This window comes from Podarcis pityusensis, assembly GCF_964106645.2.
Source record: "Podarcis pityusensis genome assembly, chromosome: 1".
NCBI classification, from domain to species: Eukaryota; Metazoa; Chordata; class Lepidosauria; order Squamata; family Lacertidae; genus Podarcis; species Podarcis pityusensis.
This window is the reverse complement of record NC_138028.1, coordinates 112,858,493-112,875,617: the sequence shown is the minus strand read 5'-3', so window position 1 is coordinate 112,875,617 and position 17,125 is coordinate 112,858,493. Positions and strand designations below refer to the sequence as shown.

The following is a 17,125-nucleotide window of genomic DNA, read 5'->3' as shown; positions in this document are numbered from 1 at the left end:
GATTCCAGTCTTTTGTCCTTTTGGAAGGGAGGGGGAGGTTCCTGCAGGTTCATTTTTAATTGCCACATGTTTATATGATTTGGCTAAACTGGAGCACTTTTAATTCCCTTCGATTTCACTGCAGGATTGACTTGTGCCTGTACTTAACTCTTCCTTTGAAAACAGAAGGATTTATTGGGCTTAGCTTCGATTGGATTGTGTTCTAGTACAGAGTGTTCTGTTCTTTGGTGTTGCTGAAAAACACTTTCGCAACAACACTAGGAAACATCAGGCGTCTCTCCATAGTTTCAGATCAAAGTCTCTTGTCTTTGCTAGGTACTTGTATCTCTGTCAAAGAAAACAAGAAAGAGATCTTAAAACCCATGTTCTAAAACAGTATTGGAAAGTTTGTGGCCTCCAGATGTGGTTGGGTTGCAACTCTCGGCATCCATGACCAATTACCCTTGGCCATTTTGGCTTTGGATGAAGGGGCTTGGTCTAACAATGTCTAGGTCATGGCCAGAGTAAGGATGCTTCTGAATACCAGTTGCTGGAAACCACAGGAGAAGAGAGTACTATTGTGTTCCGGTTCTGCTCGCTGGTTTTCCACAAGCATCTGGTTGGCCACTGTGGGAGCAGGATGCTGGGCTCATCCAGCAGTCTTCTTATGTTTTTATGCCACTGGTTCCTCATCCCTCTTCTAAAACCATGAAACGGAGCAGCATGTACACACAATCTCTGTTGGCTGTTTTGTTGAAATGGACCCCAAAGTGAAGAGTGAACTTGGGCTAAATTTTGCCATCAACACGCATGTATACTCCCAGCTGCTTCTGTTACCCTCACCATTAGGGTTGTGATTCTATGAAATGAATCTGAGATACTTAGTCATGAATGAGAGATTTCAGTGGGGTGGGAGGAACACCCACGTTAAAAAAAATGATGCTGCAATTATGTCTCTAGTGTTTGCAATTATGGAGTTTTGCAAAGTTTGAGCAATAACTTGTACTCATTAATTCATGCAGCAATAACAGTTTTGGCATGAGGGTAGCTCTGCAGGCCAATAAAACAGATGAGCAGGCAAAAATGTCTCTGGCTAAAAAGACAATGGGCCTCTGAGGACTTCATCGCAAAGCCCATAACTAATAAGTATTTACACAGAGTGATTTTGATTAGGAAGCCTTTCACAAATCCTTTTGGGATAGAGGGAGAGAAAGGTTTGTGTGTGGATAAATGTGTGTGGCAAGATTCCAGGGAAAGGGAGGGAAGAGAGATTTACAAGTTACAAATGCAGCTTCTAATTTGGCTCCATGTAGGGTTTAACTGAAAGACAATAAACACTACTGCCAAACAAAGAGAAAAGAACCTCATACAGACAGAAAACCAAAGGAAAGGAGGGAAAGGGAAATGGTCAGTATCTTAGTCATATAGACTCCCAGATTCCCATGAGAGGTTGGGATTTAAAATGAATGGAAAGAATCAGAACCTCTAGATGTGGCAGTCATAGTGACTGTGGCAGCTAAATGAGCACAAATTGGAAATGAATTGGCACATTCTAGAATGATTTAGACATAATGATAAGCAATAGTCTTAGACTCCTGCACTCTTTCCTTACCTCTCCCCCTCCAGTGCAGCCACAGGGAGGAAACTGGAAGCTTTCACTTCACTTTTCAATTAATCACACTTTAGTGTTACAACCATACCCTAAACCATGGTTAATCTTAACAATGGTTAGTTGAAACAAACCAGCTTCACAACCTATCGCTTGAAATTAGCTTGTTTCAGGTACTGAGATAAGGGAACGTGGGGAAAATGAATTGTTTAAACTTTAGAGTGAAGGAGAAGGCTGTGGCAAAAGATCCTATGGTAAAAGAGGTTGCCTCTGTGTTTCAGATTCCTGGTTTGAGAGCAAATTCCTTCCCCTGAAGACCTAACACTTCAGGGTAAACCCTGAAATGTGGCAGCCACAGGACTGCCACACTGGCAAACCTGTCAATTTCAGTTTATCATTTTTCTAATGTTAAGTATAGTTCTCCATTATTTCCAGATCAGTTTTTGATTTACGTAATTATTTTTAAAGGCCTCGTGAAAATTCAATTTGCAACCTGAAATAGTACATTCAATGTATATGTTTACCTTTTTGTCTGTTTACCCCAAATGTCTTTGTTATTATATAACAAAGACCCAACTCATTCTGGTCACTATTGGCCATGCACCCTTCAAGTTGGCCCTACATATGAAAGCCTCCAGTTCTAGGTTAATGCAGACAACTGGTGGGGAATATGTGGCAACCTATGCGTTGTTGGACTCCAATTCAGAGTGAATAAGAATTGTAGTCCAATGACATCTGGTGGCCCATCCTTGGCATAGACCTTTTGTCTACAGCCCTCTGGATTTTCTGTTGAACAATATGTTTGTTTGTTGGGGGGTAGGTAACATACCGAATGAATGGCCAATTGAGTTGTCTTTTGGTGAAGCAACCCTGATTTAAAGCAGAGAAAAGTATCATGCGATTGAGTCTCTGCTGGTGCACTTGGAGCTGCTTATCTTCCACCAGAAGCAAAAACATATTTTACCCCAGCTACGAAATGTTTTAAATTGATCTTAGCTAACAGGCAATCTGAGGTGTCTTTCATTTGATGACAATATATTAAATGGGTATTTTTTAAAAAAACTGAGAGTTTGGAAAATCATTCGCAACACAAAAATGGACTGTTTTCTAGAACCATAGCAGAGTTGGGCCAATTAATGCAATAAACACATTTTAATTGGGAAAACATCTCAGATTTCTGTAAAACGTAAAAGATATACAATCTCTAGAGAAGAAGCAAGATTTGAAACTAAATGATTCATACTCATAATCCAAGAGCTCGTTTTCTGCTAGTCACATAATTGGCATCGCTGTAATTGTTTACTCTTTAGGAGGTAGTGCAAACCAGAACATGCAAAAATGATTAATTCTCTTTCTCTGCTAAAGGATACAGGCAAACAGCACAATTCAACTAAGGAAGACTCATGCGCATAACCAGATTTAGGCACACATGTCACTAGCTGGATCAGAACCACTGGTGTAAATAAGAGGCATAGAATACACTGCCAAGTGTAGATAAAGCTCCTGTAACCCCCAGAGGTGATTGGACACCAACTCCCATCAGCCCCAATCAGCATGAACAAGGGTAGGTAAGAGATTATGGGAGTTGTAGTCCAGCATCTGAAGGACCACAGTTTTCCCAACCCTGATATATTCTGTTGGCAATGCATTGCTTAAAAGAGGAAGTGCAGTCACTCACATTCTACCTGGCATGCCTTATCAGCTTGCTTATGCATTGACTACAGGTGGATCAGAGCCCAAGTGCCATCATATATACATAGAAAGAAGGGGGTAGGCAGCAGTGAATCTTATTTTACAGCTCAATATTTAGACTAGCAATCTTAAATTTCTGAGTGCCACTCCTTATGTAGCCAAAATGGCACCACTTGCACAGAAGAGGGAGGTAGCAGGCTGACAAGAACCCCAAGGTATACATACAGAAATACAAAAAGCTCTGTAGGGAGGAGGAATAAACTCAATCTGGATGAAACATCTTCAGTGTACACTTCCTGTCTGTTGGAAAGAAAACAATGGGAAGAAAGTGGGGAGGATGGAATGGAGCATCCTGGAAGAAGAATGAAACACTGAACAGGAGTACTCCAACATGATAGTCACTCTTCCCTATGGATTGCGAGTATGCATGAGTGGTACTTTACAGTTCCTTACTCTTTAATATGAAAACTTGTCTAATGCTTGTTAAGGGGATCCTGAACCTCTTTAAGAAAGAGAAGCAAGGAATGCTGCAGGCATTCATTTTCAATTTATTTAGTCCCTCCTTTTGTCTTCGTTTGAAAAGACAAGGAGTATCACTTCAGGTGTCCAAAGCACATTATCTTACTGGCTTCATTCCTGAGTGAGGGACTGAATGCCTACATTTGTCAATGAATAATCTGTAGCGGCATACAGGTGTGTGAATAGCACTTGAATGAAAGAAGAGAACAGGGGCAGGCCATTGGTCAGATGAGAAGCAGAGTGAGTAAGTTATTGTCTTAGCACTGCAGATTCCATTTTTTACCAGAAACAATCCTCTGAAGGCCAAGCTACATGTGGTGTTCTGTCAAGGGGGCAGTTTTTCACCTGCCACATGAAGAAAAGAAGGAGGAGGAGGAGGAGGAGGAGGAGGAGGAGGAGGAGGAGGAAGAAGAAGAAGAAGAAGAGGAAGACGAGGAAGAGGAAGAAGAAACCATATACAGGCTTTCAATCACTAATATGGCTAGTTAGTGGATTGTGATGGCCATGTCATAAGATGAATCTGATCAGAATACATACCACTGATGTATGATGATCTTCAGAGTTGGTAGGGCTGCATTTTTTAAATCCCTTTCCTAACACAGGGGCTTGTGCAGCACCAATAAGGAAACAGTACCATGTGTAGAGTTTCATGAGAAATGTAAACAATTTACTATAGGCAAGCATATACTATAGGCAAGTATAGGGAGTGGCTTGCAGACTAGGCTAAGCCCTGTCACCTCTCGTGGCTGTTGCTGTTGCTGTTGTTGTTGTTTTAGCATTACTGGCTTTTTTTAAAGATGCAGATGTGCAATCATTGCCTATATCAAAGTAGTTTTTGATTTTGGGGGGAATTCCTGTTCCTTGTCGCAGTCAAGCCACCCCCATGCACAAAAGAACACCACTCATCTTCTTGAAGTCAAAAGATTGCTTTTCCTAAAATTAAACAGCTAATTACTTCAATCATTTAGAATAGGTAAAAATAAGTGTTTCAACTGAGCTAAGATATACAGTGACACATGACCCAGAGAGCAGTGAAGGAGAGTCGGAGTTCTGCTTCCAGATCAGGGCTCTCATGGGGTCCCATGAAAGGATCCTACTACAGGATCTCATGAGAGATAGAAGGTGAACAGAAGCTACAAAAGACCTCACTTGCCTGGGTATGGGGCCATTTTATTCCACAAACTTCCCATGTGCCCACCCTCACATTAAAGCCTTCACCAAGCTACTTGGGTTGCTGGTTAATGAGTCCAGAAAGGAATTTAATTGATTCTTGGTTGGGAGGTGTGGTGTTTGCCCATTTGTTTAGAGCCTGTCTGTACAGGGGGGAGAGATAGGGTTAAAAATATAGACCCATAGGAAAGCCGGAGGCGGAGCCTACCTGTGTATAAAAGGGCTTAGCCCAAGGTTTGAGTTGGTTGTTGTTGGGAGTTGTTGGTGGGTAGTTGGTTGGTTTTAGTGGGTTGGCTGGTTGGGAAAGGTAGTTGGAGAAGCAGTTGGTAGGCAGTTGGTAATAGACAGTTAGGGCAGTGGATTCTTGAGTGAGGGGAGGTAGAAGATATAGAGAGAGGAAAATAAGACTAAGAAAGTAAAGAGCAACAATGTTTGGAATGCCGATAAAAGTTTGTTTGTGTCTGAAATAAAATACACTCTTCTTTATTAATTGAGAACCTGACTGAGGCTGAAGTGATTTTACCGGGGAGGACCAGGTTGGTGGCAGCGGATTAGTGGTGTACGGGTCAATAGTCCATGAGACGACCAGGGGCTCCATACAAACGCCACAGGAGGGTTTCACCTTTCCTTCCATGAAATGAAGGCATTAATAATGTCTGTTATGTAGAAGGCAGAAATGGCATTGGGCAGGATCAACATAGTGAAGGGGGGCCCATAAGGGGTCTGTGGGGAAGATTAACCATGTCATGTCCTAAGCTCAGGTTGGGATCTCTGCTTGGCTGAAATCCTCACCCCGGTTATGAGATCCTAGAATCTTGGCTTGCTCCACAATAGGGTTCAGACAGGTGGCTGAGTAGAATGACAAACTGATCTTTGCTTTTGAATTGATCATATGATTCAACTGGGCTTGCATGAGGGACTGTTTTTTAGCAAATGTCTAAAACAAAGGTAAGGAACCTTTTTCAACTTGAACACCATTTGCTTCCGCTACCCAGCCTTCCTTTGGCTCACTGCCTTTCCAAATCAGACTGTGGATGACGTCAGAGCAGTTCAGCCAATGGCGGCAAGGCAAGAGGCTTTGGCTCTGCGCAATGCTGAAATTGCTGACAAGCAAACCAGGAGGGAAGCTGATGCTTTTCAGCTGCAATTAATCTTTATATATACCCTTTCCAAAAAAAATCTGCCCGGTGACATCCTTCAGTAACTGTCACAACAAGGTGTTTGCTTTTACCTTTAGCACAGATGCCAGATGCCTTTCTCAGGGTTAATTAATCAAAGCGACTTGTTAATTAGGTGACTTTCTACTGTATAGGTAAGCTATATGGAGTTGGCAGCGTCCCCTTGTCCTGTCAGGGCATATAATTGCTTTAAAGAGGTATAGCCTTTGCCAGGCAGCCGAGCGTGTGATGGAAACTGCAGGGGGGCTGGCTTTGGTGCAGCTTATTAGCCCATCTGCTTCGTAAAGTACATTGTGATGCACTTGCAGAAATGATTTCTAACAGGAGATGAAAAAATGTACTTTGCAAAACTGTTCACAGGTGGAGGACGCCGCCGTTGTTGCCCTGGATCAAGAGGCAAGTTTGGTTCAGAGTATTATTGTTGTTGACAATGGTGTGCCTATTCTTCCTCTTCACTTGCATTGATGTTTGTTTTAATATTGGGAATAGGATGCAGGTGGCACTGTGGTCTAAGCCACAGAGCCTTCTGGGCTTGCTGATCAGAAGGTCGGCGGTTCGAATCCCTGCGACGGAGTGAGCTCCCATTGCTCTGTCCCAGCTCCTGCCAACCTAGCCTTTCAAAAGCACACCAGTGCAAGTAGATAAATAGGTACCACTGTGGTGGGAAGGTAAACAGCGTTTCTGTGTGCTCTGCTTTCCATCATGGTGTCCCATTGCGCCATAAGCGGTTCAGTCATGCTGGCCACATGACCCGGAAAGCTGTCTGGGGGCAAATGCTGGCTCCTTCGGTGAGATGAGCGCCACAACCCCATAGTCGCCTTTGACTGGACTTAACCTTTACCTTTTCCTTTTTTTATCCTTTATTGGGATGAGAGAAAGGAATGGTATGGGATTGGGCTGTGTAATGATTTATCAGCATGCAGGCAAATTCATACTAAATAATTTAGTTCCACAGCTTCTTCAGGCTAAGTCCCCTGTCAATTTATATGGGAGAGAGATCCCTCTGTCTTCTTAGGAGATGGGGTTTTGACCCACTAAACATTTCATTTGATACATGCCAAGGATGAAACATCTTATAGGAATGGGGAAATCCACATGCAAATCTTCACTCACCAGTGGAGCTCACTGGGTGACCTTGGGCCAGTCACTACCTCAGCCTTGCCTTCCTCACAGAATTGTTGCATAGACAAAATGGAGGAAACTGTGTTCACCACCGTGAATTGCTTTAAGGAAAGGTGAGGTGTCAGAAACAGTAGCATATGTTATGGTGGAGCTTCAATATTCACTGGATCTTCAGGTAGTCACTGCAGCTTACTGGGAGCGAGGAAAGGAGGGGTGAGGCTGTGGTAAGCTTGGTGCAAGCCACACCAACAGAACCAATGCCACCCTCACTGCCTTGGGTGTTAGGTGAGTGCCACCCCCATACCCAACACCAATCACAGCTGATTTTTTTTTTAAAGTACTGTATTTTTCCGTTTATAAGACTAGATTTTTTCCTAAAAATAATGTCAAAAATTAGGGGGCGTCTTATACACGGATACATCTCCTCCCATTTTCTTAACTCTGAGTCCCCCAAAATAGGGAGCATCTTATACATGGGGGCATCTTAGAGATGGGAAAATATGGCAATTTTATTATAAATGCATAAACTGGGGAAGCCTTGGCCCATGACACAACAGGATAGTAAATGATTAATTTGATCTGTGTCGGAGCAATTTCAAGACCAGCTTACCAGATCACCCATGCTTTTTTTTAAAAAAAGAAAAAAATAGCCTTCACAATCTCCCTCCTTAGGTATCCTTCTTTTTCCTGTGTGAAAGAGTGACGGTTCTACACCAATTTCATTTGGAGATGATGGTTTAATTTGCATGAGCCCTCATGTGGCAAGAGATGCTAGGAGTTACTATGTGAGGGACAACCATTGGCTGTGTGGGAATAATTTAAGATGGTAAATAATACCTGATGTCTAGGCTTCCCTTCCAGGTGTTTTGATGAATTTATACATCTTTGTAGCAGCCAGGAGCTCCTATGCTGAGTCAGTTCAGGGCATTTTTTTATGATGTGTGAAAGCATAAGCTGTCTTTTGTTAACTGCTTTCTCTAAAAAGCTTGCAACTTCATTTATCTTTATGTGGCATCTTATTGTTTAATTGAATTTCTGCACTAGCTTAATAGTTTCCATGTGTGTGTGTTTAATGTGCTAAACTAAAATGTTGCTAATGTTTATTTCTACCTTGAGAAAGAAATTATCTCTGAAACCAATGCCATCAAAAATAGATTTCAGCATTGGTCTCAGTAAACTGCATATCAAAGTAATTAAATTCAGCACCTTAATGAACTTCAGATTCAAAACTTGCACTCCAGAAGCCCTATGGGGATTATGCTGATTTGAAAAGATATAAAGTCTGTCTAAAAGAGATAGGAATAGACAGAGAAATCAGATAAACACAGACTGGCAAATGAAATGTGATATGTGCCGCTGATATTTTCATTAATGTTTTTCCTCCTGACAAGTTTTCCCATCATCTGGGAAGATCACATTTTGCTATCTCTGATATTTATATGTCATGTCTCCCAAAACTGCTTTTCATGATCTGAGGAGAAGCCAGAGTATTAAAAAGCTTGTTATATTACATGTGCTGGTATACAATGTGTAGTTTGATCAGTAATAATAGCAATAATAATAATTTATTATTTATACCCCGCCCATCTGGCTAGGCTTCCCCAGCCACTCTGGGCGGCTTCCAACAAAATATTAAAATACAGTAATGCATCAAACATTAAAAGCTTCCCTAAACAGGGCTGCCTTCAGATGTCTTCTAAAAGTCTGGTAGTTGTTGTTCTCTTTGACATCTGGTGACATCTGGTGGGAGGGCGTTCCACAGGGTGGGTGCCACTACCGAGAAGGCCCTCTGCCTGGTTCCCTGTAACTTGGCTTCTCGTAGTGAGGGAACCGCCAGAAGGCCCTCGGCACTGGACCTCAGCGTCCGGGCTGAACGATGGAGGTGGTGACACTTCTTCAGGTATACTGGACCAAGGCCAGTTTGCAGAACCAAGGAATTGGCCAGGACTGAAGATGTCCTTAGAAAGAATCATTTCTGGCTTGAAACAGTGGGGTAAGCTCTCTTTCCTATGCTACACCACCTGGTGCCCTCCAGCAGGTGTTGGCTGGGGCTGATGGGAGTTGTAGATCAAAACATCTGGAGAACATGAGGTAGGCAAAGGCTGGCCACTCTCCAGAACTTTACCTGTTTAGTTCCCACCATGGAATAGAAACAAAAGTAAAAATGTGCTCCTCTGATTTGCAAGGCATTTCTGCTAGAGATTTTCTGTGGCACACTCCATCCAGCAAAGCAAATCTTTAAAATACCTCCTTCTTAAGAAGATGCTGAAAGGGGCGGGGTGAAGAGAGAGAGAAATCTTCCTTGTGAAAAGCCTAGCACTTAAATTCTTTAGACTGTCATGACCGTCACTTTGCTATTAATCCAAACCTCTACTGTGCCGCATTAGGATTTCACACACCTTTGGAGCTTAAAAGAGGATGGCATTCATTTTTCAGGCAAAGTCAGGATCAAAGAATATCTTTCTCCTTCTCTCAGTCGCATAAATATGGCTCACATGCCGCCCGCCTACCAGCAGTGTTTACCCTAGACGCTCCATGGGCCCCAAAGCATATGCATACAGGGGATTGTCAGGACTTTGATTCGTGATAAATTTCACACAAAGAAAGAAATAGCCGACAAAATCAGAAATGCGGGTCAATTGATGCTAAATCAGTGGCATTAATAATGCTTATTTCAGAAGTGGCCTGGATTCAAGAGAAAGAGGATTTGAAAAACAACAACAGCAGCAGCCCTGGAAAATTACAGAAAACACTGCAATGCTCATACTAAGGAAACAGGTAAGCATTTTATTATTGGAAATTCCTTAAGTACCTTTTATGATATTGTGGTCATATTTTCCCAATGTATATCTTATCAATGCACCTTTCCATCCTCCCTATCATTTTGCCCCATGCTCTACAGTGCATAAAAGGCTGAGAAACTGTTGTCTGTTGTTCGGGTGAATGTGCCAGAGGCAAGGTAGACCCAGGAGTGGAGCATTATGATGTGAACCCGTTGTTCAAATAACAAGGCAACCCTACCATTAGGCGGTGACACAATCACTTCTCGAGGAAGCCATGATGCCCCCTATGCCATTTCCCATGAGCCTCTTGGGCCATTTCATTCTGTTGGAGATAAGTTCTATGTGTGGCCCATGCCCGTTATGTTACCACATTGCCACTGTTGAAGTAAGGCTCAACTGTGTTATATGCTGGGATGTGTGTATGTTAGATGCTGGGATGCCATTGAAGGCAGTTTGGAAACAGCAGCTGCTGCAGGATTCAGCAGCCAGGTTGCTCACTGCAGCAAGGTGATTTGAACACATACCACCAACCCCCTGTGTGTTTTTTTGCAAATCTTTTTTATTGATTTTCATTTTTTCCCAAATTGATCACTAATTAAAACATATTAAATTAAATTAAATTAAAACAAAATAACATTTTCCCAAATCTGAACAAATTCAACATTTTACCAAATCTGACTTCCTGCACGCCCTCCTGAATGTGTCAATAGTTCTCCTTGATGTTGCATCATATTCCCCAGTTAACTCTAGTTTAACTTCGAACATTACAAATAACCTTACATTACAATATACAGTGGTATCTCTGGATGCGAACGGGATCCGTTCCGGAGCCCCGTTCGCATCCTGAATAGAACATAACACGCAACTGTGCATCTGCACGTGCGTGGGTCACGTTTCGCTGCTTCCACGCATGCGCGTGAAGTCATTTTGAGCGTCTGCGCATGCGCAAGCTGTGAAACCCGGAAGTAATGCGTTCTGTTACTTCCGGGTCGCCGCGGAGCGTAACCTGAAAATGCTCAACCTGAAGCATATTTAACCCGAGGTATGACTGTCCTTGCTTTTTTAAAACTTAACTCCTTTTCAGACAACTATCCACCAACCAATTGCTGCACATTTATTAAATGAACATTTTCAGTTTCAACAAGTGAGGTTACTTTTCCAATTGTCAATCCCTTGATTAACATTAATTAGCATAGAAAAGAAGAAGAACTTCCTCTCTTTGCATCTGTGATACACTGGCTACCCATTAGTGGCTCAACCCAAGTCAAAGTGCTGGTTTTTTATTTATAAAGCCATATGTTCCTTGGGACCCCAATACTACATGGACCAAATTACAAACACCAAGAAATTTAAGTGGAAGCTATACTTATTTTAAAAGATAATTTGAGAATGCCCAAGTTGGAATGTTTGGTTGCAATGGTCCATGAAACCATTTGTGTCCATATGCATTCTACTGTGGGGAAACCACGCATTTCAAGAAAGATCTAGGGGTGAGGAGCCTGTGACTCTCCAGATGTTGTTGGACTAACATTCCTGAAATATACTCAGAGTCGAGTGTGGATTTCATGCTCTTTATTCAGCTCACAGTAGCAAGGAATGGAAGTTCCCCCACAATATCCGCTTTATATACATTATTTACACAATGGGCCAGATGTGATTGGCTAATTTCAGGATTCTCCTGTAGGCCAATCAGGTTGCGGATTCACTTCCACCTGGAGCTGGATTGGGTGGCTCCTGTGGACCAATCATACTGCTGCATTGTTCTAGGACCAATCAGAGTGCTGCATTCTGAATCCTACTGTTCTAGGACCAATCAGACTGCTGCATTTTGGATCCTATTGTTCTAGGACCAATCAGACTGCTGCATTTTGGATCCTATTCAGCTCAGTACATAACAGTTCCCATGCTGTCTACTAGGTCTAATAGGAGTTGGAGTCCAACAAGTCCCCCCATTCCTGCTATAGGCCATCTTTGTCATTTTCTCTTTGTTTATCATTCCTACCCCTTTCTCTCTGTGTGTGTGTTTTTGGGGTTTTTTTTACATCTCTCACTTCTGTCTGTATTTCAGGTGAATTCTGAAAGATTGAAAGTCCGGCACAAGGAGCAATTGAAGGGAGTGCGAGAATCCCTACACAGGTCTTTCAGATCTGTTGTGTGGTTACAGAGATGTTGATATTGATAGCATACATCTATTTCAGAGATGTCACAATAGAAGTACCTATGTGCAAACATGTACTTTATTTTCCCTTCCCTCCCTCCTCTTTGTGAAAGCAAAATCAATACCAAAACTATATTGTAGCTGTATTTTTACATCGGAGACATAACGCTTTTGAGAGTCAGTACAAAGGCTTTCAACAAAAAATAAAGCCTTTCAGTTTGCTCACTGGACATAACCACAATGCACTGTGTTAAGCTGGTTACCCAGAGACATGTTTCTAACGGAATCATATAGTTAATAAGCTCGGTGTGAAAAGCTGTAGGTGACATCTTTTATCCACGGCTTGTTTATGGTAAACAAAATACAACCTCTTCTGTCTGCTGCAGTGTATTCTAAAATTATTATTTTTTTAATGTGGGGGCTAATAATATAATTTGCCTGTCGTTTCCTAATAGCTGTCACATCTATGTGGACTTTTAGGTTGGAAACAGATGCACTATAAGGAGGCTCACAGCAAGGAGGCTAAGCACCATGAACCACCTTCACAGCTCAGCTGATGGAACAGCAGCAAGCCAGCAAATTGTGCCTTGCATCTTTTCCTTCTGACATCTCCTCCTCCTTCAGCTCTGTCTTGGGAAAGTTCTGGGCTTTTAAAAAAGTTTCCTGTAGCTGAAGTGATGTGACCTTTTCCATCCTTAGGCACCTGGCGGTGTGGTGCTTTATTAACATTCCCCAGCTGGAATGTGGAAAAAGAGGAAGAGCATTAATGACCCTCTAGTCAAGTGTCAATGAAGACACAGAATTGGAGACGGCAGAGTCACCAGCTAAGGAGTCAGGCTGGTTAATACCAGTCTCCACCCCCACTGTTCAGCCCAGACACTGAGGTCCAGCTTTGAGAGCCTACTGGTAGTTCCCTCACTGCAAGGAGTGAAGCTACAGGGAACCAGGCAGACGGCCTTCTTGGTAGTGGCGCCCGTCCTGTGGAACGCCCTGCCATCAGATGTCAAGGAGATGAGTAACTATATAACCTTTAGAAAACATCTAAAGGCAGCCCTGTATAGGGAAGCTTTTTAATGTTTAATGTTTTATTATGTTTTTATATATGTTGGAAGCCACCCAGAGCCACATGGGTGGGGTACAATTATTATTATTATTATTATTATTATTATTAAAGTAGCAAGAGTAGAATCAGTCAAACATGCCTGCTCCCTCCTTGCAGCACCAGTGGTGCTCTGTTGTTGGCAAGTTTGGATCCAACCCAAGTACTGCAAAAGAAAAGAGATTTCATTCAGTGTTAACTCCGAAGGACAGCTTATATCCCCCTCCTCCAGCTTTATGGTGCTTTTTTCTAAACAATTCTAATTTCTTAAAAGAGGGCTATTAGGATAATGAAAATATTTTCATTTTCCATTGGTTCTGCAGAAGAAGAATTTATTTGATGTTTTGGCATGATCTCAATTTACAATAAGTTTTTCTTTCCTCTTGCAAAATGCAATTTGCAGTTTGACACCGGTATGTATATTTACAATGGACTTGTTGGACAGAGATCAAACTTCAGAACTTGCGCTTCCCAATAAAATTTATATCTCCAGCTAGCTAAAAGAGTGTGTGGATGGCACCCCTGTTGAGTTTGTTGACAGCTGCAAAACTGCAGTTTCTTTTGGAGTTGGTCTCCTCAAATTTTAGACTCTGCGAAGATGACACTCAGCACTAAATTTTGCTCTTGTCATGAATAATATCATGCTTGTTAACAAGAGGGAACAAACTGACTTTTTAGCGGAGTCCTCCCTTCCCCCTCCCCCACCAAATCCTTTGTTGTCAGTTCTTCAGAATAAAATCAGCAAGTTAACAAAACCGCAGGCGTGTTTAAAACTGGTGTGTGTGTGTGTGTGTGTGTGTGTGTAGAATGTTGGGGTGAACAATAGGCCGTCGGTAGCAATGTCTGCATCACTTCTAAAGCAATCATTATTGCAGTCTGCCATCTTTGCCAATCCAGCACTCTCTGCGGAAGCATAAACTTTATTCTTAACGTGACATGTGGCTTCTAAATTTGCTTTCAAGTGTGTATGCTTGGAAACAGAGGCTTGAATTCAACTTTTGAACACTGAAAAACGTCACTTGGCTAGTTCCTCACATAGCATTATGTTGTAGCAAAGCCTCGTTAGATCTAGAAATTCACTGTTCTCCTTCTGTCTCTGTTGGTGACGTCTGAATTCCTGCATAATAAGGTTTTTGTGTTCACCTAATATTGCCATTAAGAACCAAAATCTCTATTGTGTGTTTTACTGTGTCAGTAGAAATCCTCCAGTAAGCTGTTGGATAGCTTACGCTTGCATTTCATAGTGTGTTTAATAGGCAGTAAGTCCCAGTGCGCAAAGCAAGGCCTATTATTGTGTCAGGTTAACTGAGGCACAGAATATATTTCAACAAAGGTGTAGCCCTACAAAAGTATACATTGCATAGAGAAATGTGGTGTAGATCACAACCAGCTCCTCGTCTTCTGGCTTGCCTCTGTTTTTATCCTCTCAAGTTATATACCACAGCACACATTACAATCTGTCACTGCAAGAATGGCGCTGAAAACTACCTCCGTGTGACGAGCCATCCCTGTCCTGCTTGGAATATTCTAAAGCACCGACTTGCTTCCATCTTGTCATAAGTCCCCAGACTCCCCTCTGGGGCCACCAGCAAGATTGCATGATGCCGTGGAGACTTCGCAACAGCAATGAGGACAAGTCATGCGGTGATGTTTTGTCCTAATGGTATGTCTGCCATGAGAATTGCTTGCCCCGGGGAGTTCCCTGGTTTCTTTGGTATCACCCCCACGTTGACCATAAAGCATGCTCCGGCTCTTCATCTCTTCCCAAGGAGTTGTACGTGCTCAGTTGATTACAGCGATCAGGATTTCTCGCTCTGCAGGTTTCATGGAGTAGGGTGCAAAAGGAAGATATTTTGTGACAGGCAGATAGCAGATCTTGAGGATTTTCTTGTGGTTTAGGCAAAAGCACTTCGTGGGGGTGGGTGGGAAGGGAAATTGCCGTATCTCAGTGGTAGAGCATGCTCTTCTCATGAAGATGGTCCCAGGTTCAGCCTCTGGAATCTCGCAAGAAGGCTGCAAGAGACGCCTGCCAGTAATTCAGGAGAGCTGCTGCCAGTCCGTGCAAACAATACTAGGCTAGATGGACCAGTTGTGTGATTCTGTAAAAGATGGCCTCCCACGATCCCTTGAGCTCTCAAGTGGAGGCCAGTCAGTCAAAGTAATTGAAGCTTTTTGATCACTTGTGCTTCTGGGGTTTTGATAAAGCAAATCAACTTTTAATGTTTAAACATTAGCTAGGGATTCATAACATTTCCTGTGTTTCTTCCTCTATGCCCTCTTATTCCACCACTTACCCCATACTCCTGGACCAGATCAGGTGCATCCAGAGCAATCTGAGGCTACCCAATTTTTTTCGGGGGGCAGGTCTGGCAGCAAAGGGGGGGAGGAGATGCAAGCCGGCTGGGTGTCTCCTCCTCTCTCCCTCTCCCGCACATTTCTTCAGAGGCTTTAAGGCTAAGCCTTATTCAACACTGTGCAAGGCCTCTGAATAAGTTTGGAGCCCAGACCTGGGTCAGCCTTGTGTCAACCTGGGTTGGATTGGGATCCCACCAAATCACTGGATTTTGGACGGGGTGTGTGTTTGCCCGCACAGCCATCTGTATGGTGAATGCAAGAGCTTTCTACCAACTCCCAGAGGACTTGGAAGGAAAATGTCCCTCATGAACAAAATTCTGAAATATCTATGAAATATACTCAGAGTTGAGTGTGGATTTCATGCTCTTTATTCAGCTCATAGTAGTGAGGAATGAAATTTCCCCCAAAATATCTGCTTTATATACATTATTTACACAATGGGTCACACGTGATTGGCTAATTCTGGGATTCTCCTGTAGGCCAATCAGGTTGCGGATTCACTTCCACCTGGAGCTGGATTGGGTGGCTCCTGCGGACCAATCATACTGCTGCATTGTTCTAGGACCAATCAGACTGCTGTATTCTGGACCCTATTGTTCTAGGACCAATCAGACTGCTGCTTTTTGGATCCTATTCAACTCAGTACATATCAATCTATTTTTTTTATAAAAAAAAAGCATGAAGAGTTCTCAGTCTGCACACATGTTTCTGCAGCTGAATTTCACTAGTGAGAAAGAAAAATGGAAAGGAGAGAGGGGTGTCATGTAAGCAGCCTCATTACGAACACATCCTATCATAGGATGAAGAAAGGAAGAGCTCGATCACACACTCCTTTAAAAAATGAAATTATCATGGCAGTGCGGGTGGTCTAGTTTCACACCCAACACATCAGGAAAAGCAGAACAGATGGCACTATAAGAGGTACAATCTGGAAGAACCCTTAGTTACAAGTTTTTCCAATGACCAGCTAAGGTGGAAAAAATTAAGAACAGGAGGACCTCAAAGCTGCTGGTTTCTCAGCTGTGGGTCTCTCAGCTGCACTTCTTTTCCCTCCTCTGCTACAGTCTGATGTAGGCTTGCCATACATCAGGAAAATTTCTGAGATGTCCTGGTTTTTGGGTGTAAAAATGGCGTCGGAGGGAATTTTCCCAAATTGGCAAAATGTCAGGGAAAACCCGGACGTATGGCAATGTGATGGAAAAAGCAGCGGAAAAAAATTCAAAAAAGCTCATTGATTTCGGGGTCTTCCTAAGAAAAGCTCAACAACTTCCTTTGTGGGCGCCAGGAATTTTACTTTTTGAAATAATCTGATGCAATGGTCGCTGCCAGGTGACAGGTGATGGGAGGAGCTGCCTGTCTTCTCAGCAGAGTTGATGATGGGCCTGCTTCTCTCTTCCTCCCTCCTCCATTAGAGTCTAATGGAATGGATGCTGCCTAGTGACAGATATATCACAATACTAT

At 42.7% G+C, this 17,125-nt stretch overlaps 1 long non-coding RNA gene across 1 annotated transcript; it reads left to right on the top strand.

Annotated features, from left to right (window-relative positions):
* Nucleotides 1–4,817: 4,817 nt before the first annotated feature.
* LOC308458689 lies at nt 4,818–12,340 on the top strand. Its single transcript, XR_013977621.1, has 3 exons — nt 4,818–4,956; nt 9,948–10,047; nt 12,121–12,340. It is a non-coding gene; the product is annotated as an uncharacterized lncRNA (long non-coding RNA).
* The last annotated feature ends 4,785 nt before the right edge of the window (nt 12,341–17,125 follow it).